At 40.1% G+C, this 19,365-nt stretch overlaps 1 protein-coding gene and 1 pseudogene across 1 annotated transcript in view; both read left to right on the top strand.

The window, feature by feature from the left end:
- The window catches only part of DNAJC1 (DnaJ heat shock protein family (Hsp40) member C1), a 193,789-nt gene that overhangs the window by 131,702 nt on the left and 42,722 nt on the right, over nucleotides 1-19,365 (top strand). The gene's annotated exons all lie outside the window — the stretch shown is intronic.
- On the top strand, nucleotides 1,722-11,028 carry LOC132421072 (non-histone chromosomal protein HMG-14 pseudogene; annotated as a pseudogene).

Genomic DNA, 19,365 nt, shown 5'->3' with positions numbered 1-19,365 from the left:
GATGCAATATTACCATAAAATAATGGTTGAGATTTTCCAGAATTGGCAAGAAAGGCAAGTCCTCATATTTAAGAAGTGCACAGTATCCTGAACAGGATAAATAAAAACAATCCACATTTAAACAAACCATAGAGAAACTGTTCAGCATTAAAGCAAATAGATAATTTTAAACCAATTGTAGAGCAAAAATTAAAGAACACCAGTTATACTAACAATTACCTTCCCATCTGAAACAAAAGGTATCAGAAAAAGATAGAAAAATATCTTCAAATTGCTGAGAGAAAATAATTGTCAATGTAGCATTTTATACCTTGTTAAAGTATTAGTTGAGAATAAAATAAAGATATTTTCAGGAAAATTAAGACTTATCAATTTGCCATTGACAGACCCTCACTTTGAAGGCAAATAAAGGGTATACCTCAGCAAGAAGAAAATTGAATACAGGAGGAAGGAGAGGGCAGCAAGAAAAAGTTGTAACTCAGAAAAAAGTAAGCATGTTGATAAATCTTAAGCACTGACTGTAAAAGAAGTTATTGTAATGATGATGACTAATTTGGAGGGGTTTAAAAACAGTATGACAGCAAAACTTAGAAGATGGGAGAAGGAAATCAGAAACATTTTAGCATCCTTAGCGTCCTTGTATTGAGTGGGAGGAGGATAGAGATACTAATTAGACTTTGTCAATGATTATTTTTTAAATATAGGGGTAAAACTATAGTATGTACAATTTTCAAACCAATAGGTGGAGAAAAACACAGTAAGAAAAATAGAATATAGGAAAAGAGAGAATAAAAGATACATAAAAGAAGATACAAAAGCATAAGATAAAGAATAAATCCAAATATTTCAGTAATCACAATACATGAAAGTAGTATTCTCAGATTGAAAAACTAATACAAAATGTGGCCACGTGTTATTAGAGAAACATCTAAAACACAGTGTCACTGAAAGATGGCAAGTAAAGAGAAAGAAAAATTCAGAACTCTGACCCTTATAATCTTTATGCATCTAACAACATAACCTAAATTTACATGGCAAAAAAATGCACAAATACCACACCTTCAAGGACCAGATAACCTCTGTCTTATATAGGTATTCTAATATTTGTAGAGGAAAATCTCCCCAAGTTCTTTTATGAGGCTAATGTAAATCTTAATTTCAAAATTAAATATGTATTATGAAAAGGAAGAGATCACTGTTACATATGAACGTAGATACAAAAATTTCCTAAAAATGTTAGGTATTGAGTTTTAAAAAGTCATTTTCTAATCCCTGAGGTTTGCTTTAAAAGTTTCTGCTCTGTTAAATGAGTATGATAGTAATACCAACTTGGAAACATGTAATATAGGCAATCCGCCGGGGCTAGCCCAGCCTAGATCAGCCATCTCTGAGTGTCCCACAGACTCATGTGATAAATAAATGCCTGTTGTTTTATATACTGAGATTTTCAGTTGTTTGTTTTGTAATAACAAGCTAATACATCTGGCAAAGTTAAAATTTAGATGTTGCTGGGCTTCCCTGGTGGCACAGTGGATGAGAGTCCGCCTGCTGATTAAGGGGACACGGGTTCGTGCCCCGGTCTGGGAAGATCCCACATGCCGCGGAGCGGCTGGGCCCGTGAGCCATGGCTGCTGAGCCTGCACGTCCGGAGCCTGTGCTCTGCAATGGGAGAGGCCACAGCAGTGAGAGGCCTGCGTACTGCAAAAAAAAAAAAAAAAAAATTTAGATGTTGCCAACTATGTGGAGGAAACATGGGAAATTTCCATTGCTTTTTAAAAAATATTTTTTTTATTTGCTTCTTGGCTGCGTTGGGTCTTAATTGCGGCACATTGGATCTTCATTGAGGCATTCGGGATCTTTTGTTGTGGCGCACGGTCTCTTCATTTTGGCGCTGGGGTTTCTCTCTAGTTGTGGCGTGCGGGTTTTCTCTCTCTAGTTGTGGTGCGCAGGTTCCAGGGCGCGTGGGATCTGTAGTTTGTGGCATGTGGGTTCTCTAGTTGTTGGGCGCGAGCTCAGTAGTTGTGGCGCGTGGGCTTAGTTGCCCGTCAGCATGTGGGATCTTAGTTCCCTGACTGGGGATTGAACCCGTGTCCCCTGCGTTGGAAGGTGGATTCTCTACCACTGGACCACCAGGGAAGTCCCAAATCTCCATTGCTTTTGATGGGAAAGTGAATTAATACAATTACTTTGGAGAAAAGTTTAGTGATACCTAATTGCAAATTTGAAGATACCCACATCCTATTGTCAGGAATCAGTAAACACACAAGTAGGTAAAGAGTCATTTAAAGGATATTCATTGGCGGGAGGAGCAGCAGCGGCCAGGCAGCCCAGCTTTGCGAAGGCTCTTGGCGTGCCGCGGCCCATAGGTACCCGGCAGGCGCCAGCCCCGCCGCCACGATGCCCAAGAGGAAGGTCAGCTCCAAGGAGGGGGCAGCGAAGGAGGAGCCCAAGAGGAGATGGGTGAGGTTGTCAGCTACACCGACTCCTGCAAAAGTGGAAACGAAGCCAAAAAAGGCGGCAGGAAAGGATAAATCTTCAGACAAAAAAGTGCAGATAAAAGGGAAAAGGGGAGCAAAGGGAAAACAGGCTGAAGTGGCTAACCAAGAGACTAAAGAAGACTTACCTGCAGAAAATGGAGAAACTAAAAACCAGGAGAGCCCAGCCTCTGATGAAGCAGGAGAGAAAGAAGCCAAGTCTGATTAATACCACGCACCTGGTCCTATCACTGGTCCCTGTCTCCCTTCTTGTACAATCCAGAGGAATATTTTTGTCAACTATTTTGTAAATGCAAGTTTTTTAGTAGTTCTAGAAACATTTTTAAAAAGGAGGGAATCCCACCTCATCCCATTTTTTAAGTGTAAATGCTTTTTTTTAAGAGGTGATATCACTTGCTGGTTGTTTATTTTTTGGTACAACCAGAAAATAGTGGGATATTGAATATGGGAGGCTTTGATTGTCTTGGGTGTGAGCTTAACATTCCACAGATGGTGGGGTAGCTTTTATATCCTATAATACAAAGCATAGTCAGTTGTGCATTTAATGTCTTAAACACTTTAAATTACTACTCTTCCCACGTTGTTTTTGGTAGAATTGTTACCTAAAGCAAACCACTCACCCCTCGATCTTGGCTCTCCTGGGCAGAATTTTGTGCACTCTGTTAACATCTTTGGTCGTGGTAGTCCAGTTCTTCTAGTAACTGTTAATGCGCTGTGAACGATTGACAATTTGAGTATGTAGTGTATATGATATTAAATTGCGAATTAGTGGCACTTATGATGTAACAGCATATCAGTATTTGAAGCTATTGGTACTTGATATCCTGTGAAGGAAAATTTGCCTCCAAATTTTAAGCTGGAAAGTCACTGGAATAACTGTTCAGAAAAGAATCACAACTACATGATTTTTTAGATTTTTGGTACGTATGTTGAGAATTGTGTACAAATTGAAATGTCTGTGTACTGATCCTCAAAGCAACCAATAAAATCTCAATTATGAAAGAAAAAAAGATATTCATTGCAGCATTCTAATAGTGAAGAATTGGAAACAACCTAAATGTCCATCAACAAGGGGAATGAATAGATAAATGAATTACATATTATAGTCATTTAATGTATAGTGAATAGTGCCCTCCCAAAAAGGGCACTATTCATGTCTACCCAGAACTTCAGGATATGATCTTATTCAGGAAGAGGGTCTTAGTTAATATGAGGTCGTACTGGATTAAGACAGGCCCTGAATCCAATAACTGCTGTCCTTATAAAAGGTGAAGATACACAGAAACACACAGGAGAGATTGGAGTGATACAGGTACGAGCCAAGGAACACCGAGATTACTGGCGACCACCAGAAGCTGGAGAGAGGTGTGGAACGGATTCTCCCACAGAGCCTCCAGAAAGAACCAACCTTACCAACACCTTGACTTTGGACTGCTAGCCTCCTGAACTATGAGGGAATAAATGTTTAAGCCACCCAGCTTGTAGTGTAATGTTTTATGGCAGCCCTAGGAACTAATACTACATAGCAGTTTAAACAAATGAACTAGAACTGTATGTATCAATACGGGTAAATCTTGAAAACTTAGTGTCAAATGGGAAAAAGCATATCTCATTACAATTTATGTAAACCCAAGGCAGACGGTGGGGGAGGGAGGAGACTGTGACCTCCAGTAAGCAAGTGGTACTGACTGGACAAAGTGGCTTTGAGCTTCATTTTAAAGATGAATGAAGTACACTGAAAACTACAAATCATTGGTGAAAGAAACTAAAGAAAAATAAATTGAGAGGCATCTTGTATTCATGGATTGGAAGGCTTGCTACTGTTAGACGTGAATACTACTCAAAGCAATCTACAGGTTCAGTGCATCCCCATCAGAATGGAATCTCAAGGGACTCCAAATAGCCGAAACAATCTCGAGAATAACTAAATTGGAGGACTCATATTTCCTGATTTCAAAACTTACTACAAAACTATAGTAATCAAAACAGTGTGGGGGGCTTCCCTGGTGGCACAGTGGTTGAGAGCCCGCCTGCCGATGCAGGGGACACGGGTTTGTGCCCCGGTCTGGGAAGATCCCACGTGCCGCGGAGCGGCTGGGCCCGTGAGCCATGGCCGCTGAGCCTGCGCGTCCGGAGCCTGTGCTCCACAGCGGGGGAGGCCACAACAGTGAGAGGCCCGCGTACAGCATAAAAAAAAAAAAAAAACAGTGTGGGACTGCCATAAAGACAGACATATATATCAATGGAATAGAATAGAGTAAAAAAATATCCCTCGCATATATGTCAAATGATTTTCAACAAGAGTGCCAGGACTGTCCAATGGAGAAAGGACAGTCTTTCCACAAATGGTGTTGGGAAAACTGGATATCCATATTGAAAAGAATGAAGTTGGACCTTTGTTTTACACCATATAGAAAAACCAACTCAAAATGGATCAAAGACATAAATGCAAGAGCTAAAACTATGAAACTCTTAGAAGAAAACATGGGGAAAGCTTTATGGTATTGAATTTGGCAAGATTTCTTGGATGTGACACCAAAAGCACAACAACAAAAGAAAATACAGATAAATTGGACTTATCAAAATTAGAAACTTCTGTATATCAAAGGACACTATCAAGAGTGAAGGTGGAACAGAATGGGAGAAAATATTTGCAAATCATATATCTGATAAGAGATTAATACACAGAATATATAAAGGACTCCTAAAACTCAGCAACAACAAAAAACAGCCCAATTCAAAGATGGGCAGAGGAGATATACTGATGGCCCATAAGCATGTGAAACGATGCTCAACATCATTAATCATTAGGGAAATGCAAATCAAAATCACAGTGAGATACCACTCACACCCTGTAAGCATGGCCGTATGAAAAAGAGGGGAAAATGAAAATAACAAATGTTGGCAAGGATATGGAGAAAATGAAATCCTCATAAATTACTGGAAAGTATGTAAAATGGTTCAGCTGCTGTGCAAAACAGGTTGGTGGGTCCTCAAAAAGTTAAGCATAGAGTTACGGTATGATCCGGCCCTTCCATTCATAGGTATATACTCAAGGGAGTTGAAACCAAGAGCTCAAATAAATACATGCATGTGCATGTTCATAGCAGCACCATTCACAATAGCCAAAAGGTGGAAACAGCCCAAATGTCCATCAATTAATGGATAAACAAATGTGGTCTAAATGTACAATGGAATATTACTCAGCCATAAAAAGGACTGACACATGTCACAATGTGGATGAATACTGAAACATTATAAGTAAATGAGCCAGAAACTAAAGGTCACATATTGTATGATTCCATTTATATAAAATATCCAAAGTAAGCAAATCCATAGGGACATAACGTATGTTATGTATATTTTACCACAATAGAAACCATGAGTAAGGGCAGGTTTGTGACACTCCTGGGAGCTGGGTGGGAAGCGGAAGCTGGAGGGGAGCAGCATGGTGGCCCAGGCTGGTAGGAAGCAGACAGCAGACTTCCCTCACCCTCACCTCCCTCTTGAGGGCTGTTTGGAAATTCAGTAACCCACGGCTAACATTTATTAAATATTATTGGCCTTAATATATGTCCTTAACTTACAGCCTCACTTCAAATGATGGTAACTTTATCTGATTTACCATCGTGTGGTGCCAGATCTTTCCCGAAAGATTTGAATAATCTCTTACTCAGGTAGTGTTACGGACCTATAATGTCTGTGGAACTGGAACACTTAGCTGCACCGAGCAGTGAGAAGAAAGCCTCCAAAGCCCTTGTCCAGCTGTTGCTCCTCCCATTCTCTTCTCCCCAGCCTAGTTTTTGGTGTAAGGCTGTACCAACGGCTCTTAGTATTACTGTCTTTTGAACGGAAGCTTGACTCTTCCCTCCCTTAGCAAAGCGAGTCTAGTCTGCTTGGTTACATGCAAGAACTGTTGAGTGCCAAATTCCAGCCACTGTCAAAATGGCCGGAATCTTTATTTCCACCATTCACTCAGCTAGTCAGTCAGCCATTCATTCCACATAATTATTATAAGCCTGCTATGTGTCAGGCACAGTGGTAGGTATGCTCAGGTAATCAAGGAGTTTTCCATACCTTTTCATTTGCTGGTACATTTATTATGTCTAATTTTTATTCTCAAGTATGGAAACACATGAAGGAAGGACAGAGTACTTGATGTATTATTATTGTTCAAACTAAAAGTACTATTGACTGGTATTGTCTATATGTAAGTGGAAAGCATATCAGAAGCCATAAATTTTTAAGACTGAATAAGGAATGAAGAAAATATGACAGTTGAATAGCTTTCTCTTGAGAGTAAGGAAAATACACATCAGTGAGAGAAAAATCACAACTGTTAAGAAAAAATGGGAAAAGAATCTAAAAAGAATATATATGTACATACGTGCATATATATGTATGTGTATATATATAACTGAATCACTGTGCTCTGTACCTGAAACTAACACAACATTGTAGATCAATGATACTTCAATAAAAAATTCTAATTAAAACTACCCCATCTAAAAGTGCACTTAAATATATGGTGGCACACGTATGGGTATGAAGGTATCATTTATGACTTGATCCTGGTGTGAGATTGGTTTTTATACTTTTCACATCCATTTCCCTTATCCTGGGAACCACCTTACAGACATATACCACTGGTCATAAGGAAATCTGGATAAAACACGAAAATTTAAAGGCTTCACAAAGAAGCAGCTCTTCAGTGCACACTTCATCTAAGTTCTTATTTTCACTTAAAAAGCTCTAATAGGTTTGTTTGTGGTTTTCTAGATGTCAGTTCAAGTCTCCTTGAATTTGCAGAGATGAGTAAAGACCTAAATAACACATATTTTTAAAACTTACTATGATTTTATAAACTATTCCTATTTTTCCTAGCTGTATTCTTGTCTGTATCCCTCTTCTGCAAATTACGTAGGCCTTCCCTTGTTAGTGGTTAATACTCGAGACTATCCTATGGTATTCTTTCAGTCAATTTAACAAGTGTTTTCTGAGTACTTAGTATGTGTCTAGTGTCAACCAAAAAATAATGCAGGAGGCTGCAAATAAGAAAAGTGTTTATTTGGGGTCTTAAGGATCACAAATCAAGAGACACAGATTCTGGTAACTCTGAAAGAATGTTCCGAGGAAAAGAGTCAGGGGCTTATTAAAACAAAAAGCCAGAGGGTGTTGAAAGTTGCCTGGTGAGAATTATGATTGACTCTGACCTGAGTCAGACAGTATTTGTCCTTAAGAGATCACAAGTTTGTTTTTATTTATTTTTTTATATTATTTTATTTTTTTGGCTGCGTTGTTGGGTCTTCATTGCTGCGCCCGGGCTTTCTCTAGTTGCGGCAAGCAGGGGCTACTCTTACTTGCAGTGCATGGGCTTGTCATTGCGGTGGCTTCTCTTGTTGCAGAGCATGGGCTCTAGGAGTGTGAGCTTCAGTAGTTGTGGCACGAGGGCTCAGTAGTTGTGGTGCATGGGCTTAGTTGCTCTGCAGCATGTGGGATCTTCCTGGACCAGGGATCGAACCCGGGTCCCCTGCATTGACAGGCAGATTCTTAACCACTGCACCACCAGGGAAGTCCCGGGATCACAAGTTGTTTTAGGGTAGGGGTCTGATAAGTAGATAGACTGTCACAAGTTATTTTAGGGTAAGGGTCCTATAAGTATCTTGAGTTTCTGGCAGGTGTTCCGGATGACTTCATCAGGTCCAAAGGTCAGATTCCATCCAGGCTGAGACTTGCATAAGTCATACTTCCTTAATGGCCTCCCAGCTCCATTTAAGAGAGCTATCTGAGCCATACTGACTCTATTTTTATTTTCCTTTCACACTAGGACTTTGCTATCAGATGACATAAAACTGGAAAGGAAATTATGACATTTATACTAATTAAAAGAATTTGCAAGTATTGTCCTGACTGTGATGCTGTCTAAAATTATGATCCTACCTTAATTTTGTAGAAATATTTAAAAGGTATCCCACTTTCAGCAGTTTGGCTAAATATGTTTTTATGATATTGCATGATACAATATATATGCTCACTGTCAGCGATAACTTAACACTTTTATTTGTAATTTTAAAAACTCAGAATGGATTACTGGGCTAAAATTGGGAAACCTGAGATCTTATCCCAACTCCATCGCTGATTGCCCAGTGAACCTGAAGAAGCCTTTTCGGCTTCTGTAGGCTTCAGTTTCTTCTATCTTAAAAAGAGGGTGTTGGGCTAGGTTGTCTCTGTGACCCCTTGTAATTCTAAAATATTATTAAATATTACAGCATATAGATAAACCATTGAAATGAGGCTGTTTTAAGGGAATGTAACTACTAAAAGTGTTACCCTTTAAGAAAGCTAGTTAGATTCCAGTGTATATACATGATTCCAGTTACTAAACTAAGAATCAGGTGTCATTCTGTTGAATAATATGACCTTTGACAAATACTGGATGCATTATAGTTGAACAACATGGAAAGAGTACTACAAATTTCCAGCTTCCCCCGTACTATTTACCAATACATCCTTTTATCATACGTCCTGATTTTTTAAAAATCCCTTCGGTTTCTTTTGTTTCAGTTATTTTTTCTCAAATAGGATAATGCAGAAAAATTTCTGCCTGTAGACAGAACAGTTGGTCCTTGAGGTCACATTTAATGTTAATAGCTATAAATCTATAAATTAAAATGTCCCTTAAGACATGAAAATGTCTCTGGTGGAATTCTAACTTTACTAAGCAAGAGATCTACATTTTGAGTATCACCAATCCTAGAGAAATACGTAATTATTGTCATTTTCCACTCATGTATGCGTTATCCACTTCTAATAATACATATAGAATTTATTGTCCTACCTCCAAAGGGGCCTGGTATGCTTCGCCTCTATTTTTCCTTTGGGTTTTTCAACTTTTTCCCAAAATACTCACTCAGTAATTATTCACTGACTTAATAATGTGCTCCAGGCATTGAGAATATATGCAGGAAAGGCATAGTCCCTAAGCCTTAGGAGATTATAATCCATACAAAGAAACAGTTATATAAAGAGGCCATCACAATATAATGCAATAATTTTTATAAAAGTGTATATAGTTATGGAGGAAGCATAGCAGAGGGAGTACTTCAGTGTCTTGGGAGTTAGAAAGGCTTCACAGAGGAGTAGTTATTAGATAGAAAATGCAGAATAGTGTATTCTAAGCATAGGGAAAATATTCAAAAAGGCACAGTGATATGAAACATCCTCCATGTTCAGCCAGTAGTTTCAGATGTCTGAAGCATTAGGATAGGAGGCAGAGATTAAGATGAAATAAAAGTGGAGAGGTAGGCAGGGGCCAGATACCCAGTCTTTAAATGCCTTGCATAGGAACTTGGATTTCTTCCTAAAGGAAATGAGAAAAATTGGTGGATTTTTAACAGTGGATCAAATCTGGGATGTCAAGGAGCTTACTGCCTATGTTGTCTTCCAGGAGTTTTATGGTTTCAGGTCTTACATTCAAGTCTTTAATCTGTTTTGGGTTAAGTTTTATGTATGGTGTAAGATAGTGGTCCAGTTTCATTCTTTTGCGTATGCCTGTCCAGTTTTCTCAGCACCATTTATTGAAGAGACTGTCCTTTCCCCATTGTATATTCTTGGCTCCTTTGTCATAAATCAATTGACCGTATATGAATGAGTTTATTTCTGTGATCTCTATTCTCTTCCATTGATCATATAATCTGACTTTATGCCAGTATCATACTGTTTGGTGGTGGTGGGGTGGCCATTTATTTTTTATTTTTCATACAATTTTTCATTCGTTTTTTCCATTTACGGTTACTACACAATATTGGCTGGGTTCCTTACGTTGTGCAGTACATCCTCGAGCCTGTCTTGCCCCCAGGAGTGTGTGCCTCCCTCTCCCCCACCCTTTTATTGCCGCCCGCCCACTCCCCCACTGGTAACCACTAGTTTATTCTCCATATCTGCGAGTCTGCTTCTTTTTTGTTTTATTCACTAGTTTGGTGTGTCTTTTAGATTCCACATATAAGTGATATCATATAGTATTTGTCTTTGACTTAGTTCATTTAGCATAATATCCTTCAAATCCATCCATGTTGCTGCAAATGGCAAAATTTCATTCTTTTTTTATAGCTGAGTAGTATTTGATGGTATAGATATACCACATCTTTATTCATCTGTTGACGGGCACTTAGTTTGTTTCCATATCTTGGCAATTGTAAATAATGCTGCTCTGAACATTGAGGTGCATGTAGCTTTCGAATTAGTGTTTTTGTCTTTTTCAGATGTGTACCCAGGAGTGGAATTGCTGGGTCATATGGTAGTTCTATTTTTAATTTTTTGAAAACCCCCCATACTGCTTTCCACAGTGGCTGCATCAGTTTACATTCCCACCAGCACTGTATGTGGGTTCCCTTTTCTCCACACACTCACCAACATTTGTTATTTGTGTTCTTTTTGATGATAGCCATTCTGACAGGTGTTAGGTGATATCTCATTGTGGTTTTCATTTGCATTTCCCTGATGATTAGTTATGTTGATCATCTTTTCATATGCCTCTTGGCCTGCATATGAAAAATCTGCATTTCCTCTGGAAAAATGTCTGTTCAGTTCTTCTGCCCCATTTTTTAATCGGGTTGTTTGTTTTTGGTTTTGTTTTTGCGGTACACGGGCCTCTCACTGCTGTGGCCTCTCCCGTTGCGGAGCACAGGCTCCGGACGTGCAGGCTCAGCGGCCATGGCTCACGAGCTCAGCCGCTCCGCAGCATGTGGGATCCTCCCGGACCGGGGCACGAACCCATGTCCCCTGCATCGGCAGGCAGACTCTTAACCACTGTGCCACCAGGGAAGCCCTTGGGTTGTTTTCTTGATGTTGAGTTTTATGAGCTATTTATATGTATTGGATATTAATCTCTTATCAGTAATATCATTTGCAAATATTTTCTCCCATTCAGTAGGTTGTCTCATACTATACTGTTTTGATTACTGTAGGTGTGTAATATAATTTGAAATCAGGGAGCAGTTTTGTACTTTGCTCCAGTTTTGTACTTCTTTCTCAAGATTGCTTTGGCTATTGGGGGTCCTTTGTGGTTCCACTCTAATTTTAGGATTGTTTTTCTATTTCTGTGAAAAATACCATTGAACTGTATTGAATCTGTAGATTGCTTTGGGTAGTATGGACATTTTAACATATTCTTCCAATCCATGAGCACAGACTGTCTCTCCATTTTTTTGTGTCTTCTTCAGTTTCTTTCATTAATGTCTTACGGTGTTCAGTATACAGATCTTTCACCTCCTTGGTTAAATTTATTCCTAGGTATTTTATTTTTTTGTAAATGGGATTGTTTTCTTAATTTCTTTTTGTGAGAGTTCATTACTAGTGCATAAAAACACAACAGGGCTTCCCTGGTGGCATAGTGGTTGAGAGTCTGCCTGCCGATGCAGTGGACACGGGTTCGTGCCCCTGTCCGGGAAGATCCCACATGCCGCAGAGCGGCTGGGCCTGTGAGCCATGGCCGCTGAGCCTGCTCGTCCGGAGTCTGTGCTCCGCAACGGGAGAGGCTGCAACAGTGAGAGGCCCGCGTACTGCAAAAAAAAAAAAAAAAAAACCACACAACAGATTGTTTTGATTGATTTTGTTTCCTGAAACTTTACTGAATTTACTAGTGCTAACAGTCTTTTGGTGGAGGCTTTAGGGTTTTCTATATATTATATCATATATCATCTGCAAAAAGTGACAGTTTTACATGTTTGCATGCATTTTCCAGTTTGCATGCATTTTATTTCTTGTCTACTTGCTTTGGCTAGGACTTTCCATACTATGTTGAATAAAAGTGGTAAGACTTGGCATCCCTGTCTTGTTCTTGATCTTAAAGAAAAAGCTTTCAGCTTTCCACCATTGAGTATAATGTTAGCTATGGGCTTGTCATATATGACCTTTATTATGTTGAAGTACATTCCCTCTGTACTCACTTTCTTGCGAGTTTTTATCATAAATGGATACTTATGGATTCTGTCAAATTCCTTTTCTGCATCTACTGAGATGATTATATGATTTTTATCCTTCATTTTGTTAATGTTGTTAACAAACCAATGTTGTTAATGTTGGTGTATCACATTGATTTGCACATGTTGAACCATTGTTGCATCCCTGGAATAAATTCCACGTGACCGTGGTGTATGATACTTTTACTGTATTAATGAATTTGGTTTGCTAATATTTTCTTGAGGATTTTAAAATGCATCTGTGTTCACCTGGGATTTTGGCCTGTAATTTTCTCTCCTTATGGCTTCCTTGTCTGGTTTTGGTATCAGGGTAATGCTGGCCTTGTAAAATGAGTTTGAAAGTGTTCTCTGTTTTTTGGAAGAGTTAGAGAAGGATTGGTATTACAGTTGACCCTTGAACAACATGGGGATTAGGGGCACCAACCCTTCACACAGTGAAAAATTTGCATGTAACTATAGTCAGGCCTCCGTATCCCCAGTTCCACATCTGTGGATTCAACCAACTGTGTTTCGTGTAGTACTATAGTACATATTTATTGAAAAAAATCTGCATGTAAGTGGACCCATGCAGTTCAAACCCATGTTGTACAAGGGTCAACTATAATTCTTTATAGTTTTGGAGGACATGCATTAGCCCATCAATACACTGACTACAAGAGACTGACTTCAGATATAAGGACACACATAAACTGAAAGTGAAGGGATGGGAAAAGATACTGTATACAAATGGAAACCAAAAGAAAGCTGGGGTAACTATACTTATATCAGACAAAGTAAACTTTAAAACAAAGATTATCATAAGAGACAGAGAAGGAGTATTACATAACGATAAAGGGGTCAATCCAACAAGAGGATATAATTTTAATTATGTCAGTGGTAAATCAATACTTTTTTTCCTTAAAGATTTAATTTTATTTTATTTTTGGCTGCGTTGGGTCTTCGTTGCTGCTCACGGGCTTTCTCTAGTTGCGGCGAGTGGGGGCTACTCTTTGTTGTGGTGCGCAGGCTTCTCTTTGTGGTGGCTTCTCTTGTTGCGGAGCACGGGCTCTGTAGTTGTGGCTCGCGGGCTGTAGAGCGCACGCTCAGTAGTTGTGGCGCACGGGCTTAGTTGCTCCGTGGCATGTGGGATCCTCCCAGACCAGAGATTGAACCCATGTCCCCTGCATTGGCAGGCAGATTCTTAACCGCTGTGCCACCAGGGAAGTCCCCAATACATTTTTTAAGCTTGAATTTCAAAGCGTGACTGACAAGCTGGTGGGCTAATGGATGTCCTCCAAAACTAAAAAAAACTAATTTGTACTGCTTTTTCATGAGGTCTTAAATCAAAGCCAGTGTCATGTTCTAAAGTTTTTCTGTTAACATTATGTTAATCTTAAATATGATATAACTTTATCCTAGGTAGTCTAACAGTATATATATCTAACTTTGGTTTTCTACGCTTTACTATTCATTTTTCTCAAAAAAAAGTTTTAGGCAGTAAATAGTAATGTAATTCTTTATAAAGCTTTTCCTACTTTTCAACATTGAAAAAAAAACAATAGAGAACAAGTAATAATGACGGCACAAAGATTTTCTAACATAAATTTACCAATGCTCATTTTCAAAGAGTCTTTCTTTTGAATAATATAGTAAATGCACACTCACACATATCTTTTATATAATCTTAGTAAATAATATAGTAAATGTTGGGTCTTAATCATTTATAATTTTATCCAGAATACTTTTTTTTTTCTTTAAGAACTTTGAATCTTTGGCTTCTTGTATTGACTTTCTAGGTGGCCTTAAGAAAATTATTACATCTTTTTGCCAATTCCCTAACCTTATAGGTGATGATAGTGTTCTTATTTCAGGAAGAGTAAGACAGGATATAAGTTTTGTAGAGCATTAAAAAGGTGTAGCTAAAAAAGACAACAAAGACCCCAGGTCCTGATTTAGGTCCTTTTGCAGACTATATAGCATTATTCCACAAGCAGGGATAAAGATTTAAATAGATGGAATATTTATTTGTAATTTAAAATAATTTTCATTCCCCCCCCAAAAAAAAAAGTTGTGATGTGCTACATCTTTAAAAAAATTAGTAGCACAACACTACAATTTTCTTATCTTATAATGGAAATTATATGGCATCCAATAGATAAATAGATCAATGTAACATTAAAAGAGCCCTGAAGTAGACACATACAGACAGTTGATTTTTTTTAAGAATTTAAAATGTTTATATTTGCCTTTAGTGATTACATTCCTTTTCTTCTTGACTTCTCTTTGTTTCTCTTCTTTGTCTTTTTTTTTAAAAAATTTTTATTAGAGTGTGGTTGCTTTACACTGTTGTGTTTGCCTGCACTGCACAACATAATGAATCAGCCATACACATACAGATATCCCCTCCCTTTTGGACTTCCCTCCCATTTAGGTCACCACAGTGCATTAGGTAGAGTTCCCTGTGCTATACAGTATGTTCCCATCAGTTGTCTACATAGTATCGATAATGTATAGTGGCAATCCCCGTCTCCCAATCCCTCCCACCACCCCTTTCCCCCTTGGTATCCATACATTTGTTCTCTACAGTCTATCAACTGATTTTTGACAGTGATATCAAGGCAATTCAGAAGGAGAAAGAATGTAGTCTTTTCAACAAATGGTATTGGAGCAGCTGTGAAATAGGAAATGAACCTTGACCCCTACCTTACCCTTGAGATTGATAAAGCCTTTAGAGACAGGGCACTCAAGTCACTAACCATAAAAGAAAACACTGATAAATTGGACTTCATGAAAATTAAAAACTTCTGTCATTCAAGAGGTACCATTAAGAAAATGAAAAGGTACATACTGTCAACAACTGTGAAGGGTCTACAATTTCACACTATTTGCAGACTAACAAGTTAGCCTGCCACAGTTTCATGAATGGTGATAGAAGAATAAGACTCCTGGTCAGAGATAAAGGACAGTTTATTACAGCAACAGCAGTAGTCAGAATATCAGCATTTTTAAGCCAGTTCCCCAAGCCTCTGGTATAGCAGGATGCTTTAGCAAGCTTCCGCCCTGGCCCACAGGAGGAATCTGTGGCAGTGGGGTCACCAGTAACAACCCTGGCCAGAAAGTTGAGGCTGATCTGAGTGTCTTCCACCACCATGGTAGGTAGTGTAATTGGTCAATTCAAATAGGAACAAATTTCATACCACCTTTTAAAATTAGATGATTCCCATCGTAGGGATACCTTCCTCAATGAGCACATGAACTACAAGTCAGTTATCCCTCATTTCGGAGGGATCTTCTCAGTCATCTGAGGGCTACATAACCTGCTGGTGGTGTTTCCTTAAACACTTGAATGTCTCCTATGACTACTCCCAGGGCGCAAGTCATTGTAATTTCAGGAATAAAGGAAAAAAAGATGGCTTGCTTCTGCACCAAAGTGTAGTCCTAGGGTGCAGGCACATGATGACCCTGTAAAGAGAGTTTATTTACAATTATTAGGGCAGTGGTAGTATATTACATATGAGACTTCTATGAGTCAGGGGGAGGAACAAGTCGACCCTGCTTCCTACACACCTGTCAGCTGGGCCAGTTCACTTTTAATAATGGAGTCTAGTCCTTGTTTTGTTGAGCAACTACCTGAAGTCGTCAGCCCAACCTGTCATGTTGGTCAGTGCCACCAGTCACATTTTTCTTCCCCACAGAATGATTGAGTGTGATGGCCATGGGGATGAGGATAGAGATGACACCCAAAGGTGCTGATGTACGTTTAGCATGGGATATACAGGATCTGGGCCATCTGCTATTTTTAATGGCATTGTCAGAAATATTTAAGGCAATAATAATCAAATTGTGGTACAGCCAGCTAAATTTAGGGCACTTGGAACAGTTTGAGAGAGTAGCACCAGGGTGTTTTCCTTCATGAGGAAGGTTCCAGGGCCTATTCTGAAAGACAAAATTATTAACACTCCTCCCTTCCCCATATCTCTCAGGATCTAAGCTGTTCCCTTTCCAGATTTTGAGATTGTTGTTCTCCCTCCATTGCCACAAAATTGGGGTATCTCATTCCAGAAGCTGTAGCTTCACCTTTTTTTCCCCCATTCACCCCTGACCTTGTACCAAGATCTTTTCCCCAGAAGGGTCAAGTACGAGAGGAAAAAGTCATTTTTATACATCTTATAGAGTTCCATTAGATCCCCCCACTTTGCACTGTATTGGTGACAAGTCTGTTCACCTAAGTGATCATGACCTAGGACCATGTGACTCTAACAAGAGAATCCAGGTAGCTGAACCAGAATCGAGGTTGAAACGCCTATTCCCCCTTTTGGCTGGACTGCCACCCAGAAGGTATACCAGCCAGACTGGGCTGGGATTGTCATAAGAGAAAGAAGCATCATGCCAGAATCAGGTGGGAATCCCAAATTTTCTAAATACGTCTCTATAACCCGCATCTCCTTTCATCCTAATCATTACTCATCACCCAGGAAGTAGCTAAGAAGATAAGATTCCTTTCTAGAGAAAGTGACATTTAGTGACCAAACTGCTTTATTATAAGGTGTAAAGACCTGGAGGAGGTGAGGGAGATAGAGTCAAACATTTTTTAATCAATTTTTGAGTTTCATCAGATACGGTAACTCTTGAGTGGCTGTTGAGTGGCTTTTGCAATAAAAGGTGTAACTGCGGACAGACCCGTGAATGGTCTGGAAAGCTGAAAAAATGGCAAAGACCACCTTCGAGAGCCATAATGACGTGGCTGATCGGATGGGAATGGCAGCTCAGTAACCTGGAAAAGTGTCGGTGGTGGGGAAGCGCCCCGCCTCCCGCCCCCAGCTCCACTCTCTCTACACAGCGACATCTGTTTTGTTTTTTCATAGCTGCTAACTGAGGTTGGATACCGTCAGGTTTCTCATTAGCCCAACCATCAGTGAACAAGGCCCAGGCATTTAATGGAACCTTTGTGAATTGAGGGCCCCACTGAGCCAGCAGCTTTGCTTCAGATGGTGGAATAGAGTAAAAGTTTCTCCCAAAGGGAAAGCTGCCACTTTTTCATGTAGAGACCAGATGCCAGTGGGCCGAGGCCAGCTGTGTTCTTGAACTTACCGTTTCCATTTAACAAGCAAGGCTTGTTAGGCCCCCTCAACTTATGAGTCATTGAATCTGCATTGACTCACCCCAAAATGGGAATATCAGACTGGAGAGTCACAAGGCTTCCTTAAACCAGGCATTCCTTTTGAAAATAGTTCAACAGCAAGCTAGTAGTTGCTTTTCAAAAAGGGTGCACCTCAGAATTCCCTGGTGGCCCAGTGTTTAGGACTCTGCGCTTCCACTGCAGGGGGCACGGGTTTGATCCCTGGTCAGGGAACTGAAACCCCACATGCTGTGCAATGAGGCCCCCAAAAAAGGGGGTGGTGTGCCTACCTGATAGCTGTGTCAGGGAGGCAGCAAGTCCAAAACCCAAGAGATGCCTCCAGGTCAAGGCTGTTTTCCTTTGTCATAGGCTCCAGGTCACAGGGTCATTAGTCATAGAGACTTACCTCCCAAAAGAGTCATGAAGATGTGGGACTTCAAAAGCAGACAGCATGTCAGCAGCTTGCTGGACAGGTGCAAATGCAGCCTGCTGGTCTGAGTCCCTTCAAAGTACTGTGATAAGTAGTTTAGTCCGTATAAAGTACCAGGTAGGGTGCTGAAATGAGACACATACTATCTCCAGTACTCAGAGATTTGGATAAGGTGCTTCTAATTCTGAGCTGCACAAACCAAGTGCAACTCCACTGTTTTGGGCGACCCGTGATCACACCACGTGCGATCAGGTGGTGAGGTCCTCATGGCGGATACCATCTATTTCAGCTTTGAGAACTCTGACTCAGTACCGTAGCCACAGGGCTTTCTAGCTGAGGTCATGGGGTTGCCACTGGCTGGCTCAGGCTTGCACAGTGGTGACCTTCTTTGCCGAGTCCATCTTGATCCAGAGCAGTTGCTCTCCCATCACTAACATCTCTTAATTCTCACTCAGTTTCTACATAAGGGCTAGGGGAGTTTTCCAGGGTGGTAGGCTGACCACAAAAATTTACCTAAGTTTCTCTGGGTTAATTTCTCATTCTCTAGTTGGTCACTTATATCAGCATTCTAAATCCAATCTGAGGTAATAAGAACCTGAATACTAAGCAAGGCCTCATTCTTGGTTTCCTACAAGAGTTTATCTGTCTCTGGGAGACCTCCTGAAAGGATAAAAGCAGCCATGACCCACTTCCAAAACCTCTGAGACCTTTTACTGTCATTTCCAAATAGACTTGAGGTGGACAAGACAGACTGTAGGAAAGACAGCCCAGCTGATACCATTTGTCCTTAAGACCATTACACACCCCGCCCCCTCAACTCCCAAGTAAACCAGACATTGTTCTAATGACTGGCCTGATTTATGCCCATGAATTTCTCTCCTTTCATGGTCATTATAGATATGTGTCTCTGTAATTGTCTGAAAGAGAGCAGAACCTTTTGCCTGAAAGGGAACAGTACTGAAATGAATCTCCTGGTTGTTACTGTGGGACACACCTGAGGCTGATTAACAGGATGGTAAGGAAGTGCCCCAGCCCAGAAGAGATTTAGCAGCAGTGAGGACACCTGTTTCCTGGTGTTCAGCCTGCAGCCACCTCCGCAGTTCACCCTCAGTAATAGGCAGCGAAAGGAAGGGCCATTTGCTTCCATAACTGACTGTATGATTTGGTCAACGTGTTTACTGCAGATTCCCAAGGCCTTCCCTCAAGTCTCTGCAAGGCTCTCATCCTTCCTCTTTCAGAAAGTCGTGTCTCAGTCAGAATCCTATCCTTGTCACCCAAACTGTAAGGCATTGGAGATTCTACCCCACTTGCAAGTACATAAGTTAGCCTGCCACAGTTTCATGGATGCTGGTAGCAGACATG

The sequence above is a fragment of the Delphinus delphis genome, chromosome 2 (genome assembly GCF_949987515.2).
Source record: "Delphinus delphis chromosome 2, mDelDel1.2, whole genome shotgun sequence".
Taxonomy (NCBI): domain Eukaryota; kingdom Metazoa; phylum Chordata; class Mammalia; order Artiodactyla; family Delphinidae; genus Delphinus; species Delphinus delphis.
Note: the sequence above shows the minus strand (reverse complement) of the source record. Positions and strands in the feature narration are given on the sequence as shown.